We start from the raw sequence: 7,624 nt of genomic DNA, 5'->3' as shown, positions 1-7,624 counted from the left end.
AACATGACTTGTCCCCTCGCTTCTTTCGTGTCTCTTCTCAAATATGATCTTATTTGGGAGGTCTTCCCTCACTCCTTCATAGAAAACAGCATTACCTCCACCCCATCTCTCCAAATATAACTTACCATAAGTCCTTCATTTTTCCTTGAAACACACACTAACAGTAGACATTGACATGTTTATTTTTATGTCTGTATTCCCACTATAAAATATGCATTTCATGAAGGCACATATTTTGTCTGTTTAATTCTCTATACCTAAAACAATTTTAGCACATACTTAGCTACCAATATATATTTCATAAACATGTAAATAAATGCACTTGAAGAATGGATTTCAGAGTAACTGAGGTCTTCACAAATAATAATGTATCATTCAGAGAAGACAGTGCTGATTAGGAAGGACCCCTACAGAGCCCAATAACCACATATGACCATCAGCAAGGTTTGCAATAGAACTCCATTTTTTAACTTTCTATTTTGATTTGGAAAGTTATTTTTTATAAGAAAAACATTCAACATTAATGTCACTAAAATTCCATAAAATAAGTATTTTAACACCAAAGCAGCGGCAAAGCTATAAATTCAGAACAAGTTATTTTAGCTTAATACATTGAACTTAATTACAATTCAATACATAACTAACTGTCCTTACTTTCTCTTATTTTGCCACAAACTAATGTGCTTACTCTTCAAGCTTGGCACCTGACCCCTGCCATTATTCAGGAACAACTAGGTTGGATGACTCTCCTATAAAGTCACCTAGGACCCTGAATCACAGCACTTACCAAACTGTGTTATGATTGCCTGTTCACTTATGTACCAGATTTGAATTAATTCAGAGTCACAGAGTTTTGTTGTCTTTATTTTTTCTAAATGATAAAAACTTAGCTTGGGCCTCAAAAGAGTGACTTGTCAGTAAACTTCTTCCAAACTGGCTTTGGAACTTTTCCTACTTTGAGGGCTGTAAAATTATTCTGAATGCCTTAATTTTTCCTTTCAGAAAATTTGGCCACGTGACCTGTAATCTTTCATTTAAAATGGCTATTGCTGGGGCACCTGGGTAGCTCAGTGGGTTAAGTGTCCAATTCTGCACTTGGCTCAGGCCATGATCTCATGGTTCATGAGATCAAGCCCCACGTGGGGCTCTGAACCTGCTTGAAATTCTCTCTCTCCCTGTCCTTCTGCCCCTCCCCTGTTCACATGAGTGCACTCTTTCAAATTAATTCATTAATTAATTAAAAATAATAAATAAATTAAAAAGGTTATTGCTGAGGTGCTCATTGGTCATCATCCTGTGCCTGTCCTCCACCTCCATATTCAATTATGTGTGTATACTTATGTCTACCAGAACAGTGCCCTTTCCAAGCTCCCATGACAGGGTATCTCCTTGTTTCACAGATACATGCCATCAGACGCCATCTTGGATTTGTGCAGTTGTGAGGTATAGCTTCCTGCCACTTGTGGAAGTCTATCAATGATTTCACTATCTCTATATTCTATCTGCCACTTCTGCTCCTTCTAACTCCTTCATCAACAACTCAGAGTCGTCACCTGGATGTTTACCCCCACAATTTAAAGTTGTGTTAGTTCTCCACTCTATGAAATGGAAGTAAAAACTTCCTACACTCAAAGTTGAGTTTCATTACTCTCTCAATGATGGAAAAGTTGAAGTTGAAAAAATAATTCACACAATTTCATTCTTCTCTGAGTTTACTACAATAGTGACAAAAGCCAGAAGTGATTCTTTGGTTAAATTATTTTTCCACATTTGTCAATCTCCTATACTCCAAGCTCTTTGGTCCAGGGATTTTGCCCTTGATTGCTTTTCAAGGACCTTTCTGTACCAGAAACTAGAATATAGGAAATGTTTAAAAAATATTTGTTCAATGAAGGAATGAATTTGTGAAGACAAGTGTTGGCCGGCTATTTAAAAAAATGCCAGTTTAAAACATCTGATTAATACATGGTTTTCCCATAGAAAATTCTGGGTAGAAGATAAGGGCCACGTCTGCTCAGCTGTTGTATTCTTCAATTTAAATTAATAAGATGGTATTAAATATTTATGTATACATTTCTGGAAGAATGACTCATCTGAGTCCATTCTTGGGGCAAAGGTTGGGGCTTATGCATTGGTAAATTAACTTTCTAAAACAAAAAATGAAGAGACAAATGATGTCATGTGTCACATGCTTCTTATTTGGGGAATTTTATAACTTCTGTTTTATGTATGTTATACTTTCTTTTCTGTCAGTTAAGCTTATGAATATATTTTATAAGTGTTTGTAGAGTTCTAGGCTTATAATACAGTTATACAGTTATAATAGTCTAAAATAGACTAGCTGTACATCCAAAATTCAACTTCCACTCTCAGTGGTATGGAGTTGTCACTGAGAAACGGCTATCCAGTCATATACTGGGAAAGTATATGTCCCAGATCTCCTTACCATTAGACCAACTCCAACAAGTGAAGTGTCTGTGAAGGTGATAATGGACCCTCCCAGGCCTGGTCACAAAAACTCCAACAAAAGACCCTCTATTCTGATACTACCTTAGTCTGTTTGGGGTGCTGTAACAAAATACCATAGACAGGGTGGCCTAAACAACAAATATTCATTTTTCAAAGACCTAGAGAAGTCTAGGATCAAAGTGTGTCAGATTCAGGGTCTAGTAAGAACCCTTTTACCTGGTTTGTAGAAGGCCACCTTCTTGTTGTGCCCTCATGTGGTTGAGGGAGAGAGATAATGCGAGCTCTCTAGTCTCTTCTGATAAGGACACTAACGCCATTATAAGGACTCTATCCTTATAACCTCATCTAAACCTAGTTACCTCTCAAAGGCCCAAACTCCCATCACCATTACAATAGGGATTAGGGCTTCAAGATATGAATTGGCCAAGAGGTTCCTTTCAGTTCATTCAGTTTCTAACAGTTACCTTTGCAAATGACTCTAGTGGACACAGCCTCTAAAACCATTTGGAAGAGGGTAGAGTCCCTGTGAGTGTGGTACATGAACAACTGTACGGAAAAAGACTGCCCCACTGACCTGTTCATCCATCATCTTACATGTATAAGCAATATATTCTATTACACTCAAGGCATCTAGCACGTCTCAGTTGTATTTGTTATACCATTAGCCTACACGACTAATTGCAAGGAGATAAGGTGGAAGTATTAAATCTGTCCACTATGGCAGAGAGTTTAGGTTTCTACTACACGTTATAAAAGGAAATTATCTTCATTATAAATCAACATTTAGGACCAGCATGGGAAATAATCAAATTTTATTCATCTTTACATTATTCTCTCCCACTTCACAAGTTTGTCTCAACAATTCATACAGAAAATAACTCCAGTATTTGTTAAATGACCCTCAGATTACCAGTGGTTATGAGATATTAACAATCAGCATGAAATAACCAAACAAGTTTCACAATCAGATCTCTTACTTTGAACCTGGAGCATGAATTGCATGAGGAAAGTCACTGCCATGCTATTCATTAACTCAGGAAGAACGGTATTTCTGAGAAGTTTCCCTGAGGTGTACCCAGCAGAGCAACTTTTAACAAACTGCATGTAAGCATTTTACCACCATCACACATGGAGGGCCATTATCTGAGAAGCACTAAGAAATTCATTAAGTCTTCACTTCAGGGATATCTTTCAGAACGGAGTTTATGCTATACCACAGCATATATTTTATGAGGACCCGTGGGAAAAAAATCCCTTCAGTGCAAGAACCAGAAATAGTTGTACTTCTTTTTAAAAAAACTGATTTTCTTTTTTTTACAGACAATTAAGTATGGTGTAACAAATCTCATTCATTTCCTTTTTCATAAGAAAGCTTGGAGTCAATTATCAATTCACCTCCAGCAGGCATAGATACCCTGCATGTTTCACTTTTGTAGGAAAAGTACTTTATGGCTTTATCTTATTTTTTTAGCAAAAAAAAAAAAAAAGAAGAAGAAGAAGAAGAAGAAGAAGAAAGATTAATTTTTTTCTTGATTTCCCCACTTCCTTTGGTAATTTTGGATGCCATAGTATCTCAGTTCTTCATGCTCTTTCTGCACACGATCCAATTTAAAAATGCATATTTATCTTCTCTCATAGATACCTATAATTCATGAGCTAGGTGTATTAATTAAATACTCTAGATAAATAAAATAAATCAATGATGTAGTCATTTTATTATTCTTTTGCACCAGAGAATACACAAATGATAAAATAAATGAATTCAATGCTGATAAGGATCTTAAAATAGAAGGAGGCAAACCATAGAAGACTCTTAAATACAAAGAAAAAGCTGAGGGTTGCTGCAGAAGTGTTGGGTGGGGGGATGGGCTAAATGGGTGATGGGCATTAAGGAGGGCACCTGTTGGGATGAGCACTGAGTGTTACTTGTAAGTGATGGATCAGTAAATTCCACTGAAGAAACCATTATTACATGCTATGTTAACTAACTTAGATTTAAATAAAATATTTTTAAAAAGAAAAAAATCAAAACAAAATGCTACCTACCTGCATTCCAGTCATAAATCTCATCTATCCATTAAGTCATTTGTTTCCGCAATTGCTTTGTCTGAATAAATTACCTGAGCTCATAAAACTGAATAGGTGAAGATATCTTAGGCATCAAATACCAAATAAATCAAAGCAGGCTTAGCCTGAGCAATCCAGAAGCCAGAGGCAAGCTCTTAAAGATGAACTTCTATCTATGTCAGAAAGAATCAGAAAGTTTTCTGTTAAGCTCTATGACAAGATTGGAGGAAGGTGGAAGGGAGACAATGAGACAAGCTTACACTTCCCCCAAAGATTGTTCAGTTCTGATGAAAATTATATCATGCAGAGGCAGAAGCATAACGTCTGTCTTCACTATTTCTATGCCACTAATGCCTTCAAACACAGTAAAGGCTGCAGAAGGAACATACTGAAAACACAAGTTAAAGAAATGTGCTTAAATGTGTAACCATTAAATTCTTCTACACACAATGGTTGTAACAGCATATATTTTGAATGCATTTTTCCAACAACATACAGAAAAGTTTGGGGAAATTAATATTTATATAAATACCCTCTTCTATGGAGGACCAGAGAGCAAAGGATAATCAGGCAAAACATTCCATGATTAAATATTCCTTGTGTCCTCATACTTTTATTTATTTATTTATTTGCTTATTTACTTATTTATGTACTTAAATTCAAGTTAGTTCACATACAGTGTAGTACTGGTTTCCAGAGTATAACCCAGTGATTCATCACTTACATAGAACACCCAGTGCTCATCCCAACAAGTGCCCTCCTAAACGCCCATCGCCCATTTAACACCCCCTCCCCCTCCTCTCTAGCAACCCTCAGTTTGTTCTCTGTCTTTAAGAGTCTCTTATGGTGGGGTGCCTGAGTGGCTCATTCGATTCAGTATCCGACTCTTGATTTCAGCTCAGGTCATGATTTCATGGTTCTCAAGTTTGAGCCTCGTGTCAGGCTTCATGCTGATAGCATGGAGCCTGCCTGAGATTCTCTCTTTCTCTCTCTCTGCCTCTCCCCCACTTGCTCTTTCTCAAAATAAGTAAACATTTTTAAAAAAGATTCTCTCATGGTTTGCCTCCCTCCCTGCTTTTGTCTTATTTTTCCTTTCTTTCCTCTATGTTCATCTGTTCTGTTTCTTAAATTCCACATACGAGTGAAATCATGTATTTGTCTTTCTCTGATTAACTTATTTCACTTAGAATAACATACTCTAGTACCATCCATGTTGTTGAAAATGGTAAGATTTCATTCTTTTGATTCCCAAATAATATTCCCTTGTATATATATACACCATATCTTCTTTATCCATTCATCCCTCAATGGACATTTGGGCTCTTTCTGTAATGTGGCTCTGTTGATAGCACTGCTGTAAACATTGGGGTGCATATACCCCTTCGAATCAGCATTTTTGTATCCTTTGGATAAGTTCCTAGTAGTGCAATTGCTGGGCCATAGGGTAGTTCTATTTTTGATTTTTTGAGGAACCTCCATACTGTTTTCCAGAGCGGCTGCACCAGTTTGCATTCCCACCAGCAGTGCTAAAGAGATCCTATTTCTCTGCATCCTCACCAACATCCGTTGTTGCTTGAGTTGTTCATTTTAGCCATTCTGATGGGTGTGAGGTGGTATCTCATTGTGGTTTTGATTTGTACTTCTCTGATGATGGGTTTTATTTCTAACTGTTGCTGCTACCACCACAACTTGAGGGTGACCTTTTTGACTAGGTGTATGTAAATAACATTTTTACCTGATTTATCTATGGAAGGTTTGGAATTCTCAAAAGGATTCTTACTCTTAACTAAAGGAACATGATATAAAATAAAATAAAAAGAATTGCAGACAAATAGGGGGCAAAACACTTCAGAAGCCCAGAAACATAATTTTTGACACAGGACCTATTTATTTCTATTCCAAGACAAAGTTTAAGCAAAAATCTAAAGCTGGTCTGGCAAGCAAAGGTTTACAAGTTCATTCTCCTCTTCAAAATCCTCCCAAGGGTTTCACTTATTACAGGAAGAATCCTTCACAGGTTTTCATAAGCTGGCTCCCATACACATCTCCAGCCTTCCCCAAATGTGCTGCGGTTGACTGTCCCCTTTCCTTGTCTTGTCAGCTGTTCCTTCTCTCAGGAGAAATTCCTAGAACTTCTCTTCACCAGAGAACCGTCAGCTCGGAGCAAATAGTGCCTTCCAGGAGATGCTTCCCTTGATGTTCCATGGGCAGAGGTAACTGCTTTTTTACGTCACCACTTTTTTAAATACACAACTGTTTGTTGACCACTGTTCAGGTCACCATTTTTTAGATAGAATTGCCTTATTTATTGATCCTTTCATTACAATGCATTTTCCTCAGTAGTCACTTTGAAGTGACTAGCAAGCCATAAGCTCACTCTACAATATATGTAGTATATAGTAAGTTAATCAGGGATTAAGGAACTAGCTGACCCACAGTATCATGCTCAGATGAACTAATAAAATCGAAACACAGGATACTCCAAACCCCACTACAGTTTTTTAATCTTACTAAAATTATCCTGCTCATCGCAATCATGTACTACTGAGTTGGTCATATTTCAATGGGAATTTTTATTAATTCTTTGCCTCAAATCGTATACATAATTCCTAAGAAATACCAACATAGTCAGTTGTTTTGTTTTGTCACTCAGGAGAAAAAAATTTTTTCTCATTGCTAAAACCATTTTGAATAAGTAATCTGGTTGAAGATTGTTCTGCCCAGAATCAAAAAAATTATTACACTTGATCTTAGCCAAAAGGCCGAGAAGCGATCGAAAAAAAAATATTAAAGTCTATTCAGGAAAAATTGTAGTCACAACACTTTGAAATAGTTTTATTAATGAAACAAATATTAAATTATTTGATTTTTTTTTTAAGAGAATGAGCGCATGAGGAGGGGAGAGGGCAAAGAGAAAATCTCAAGCAGGCCCTACAATCATCGCAGAGCACTGATCCCACAATCCTGGGACCATGACTTGAGCGGAAAATCAAGTGTCAGACGCCTAACCAATGAGCCACCCAGGCACCGTGTTAAGTTATTTGATCTTGGGGAGCCTGGGTGGCTCAGTCGGTATCCTACTTCGGGT

General features: G+C 37.0%; 1 pseudogene; it reads right to left on the bottom strand.

Annotated features, from left to right (window-relative positions):
- Positions 1-7,140: 7,140 nt before the first annotated feature.
- On the bottom strand, positions 7,141-7,310 carry LOC120222048 (annotated as a pseudogene).
- Positions 7,311-7,624: the final 314 nt, after the last annotated feature.

Source organism: Hyaena hyaena, unplaced genomic scaffold (assembly GCF_003009895.1).
Source record: "Hyaena hyaena isolate Hyena2069 unplaced genomic scaffold, ASM300989v1 scaffold_836, whole genome shotgun sequence".
NCBI lineage: Eukaryota > Metazoa > Chordata > Mammalia > Carnivora > Hyaenidae > Hyaena > Hyaena hyaena.
The sequence above is the reverse complement of the archived record's forward strand: the minus strand, read 5'-3'. Positions and strand labels throughout refer to the sequence as shown.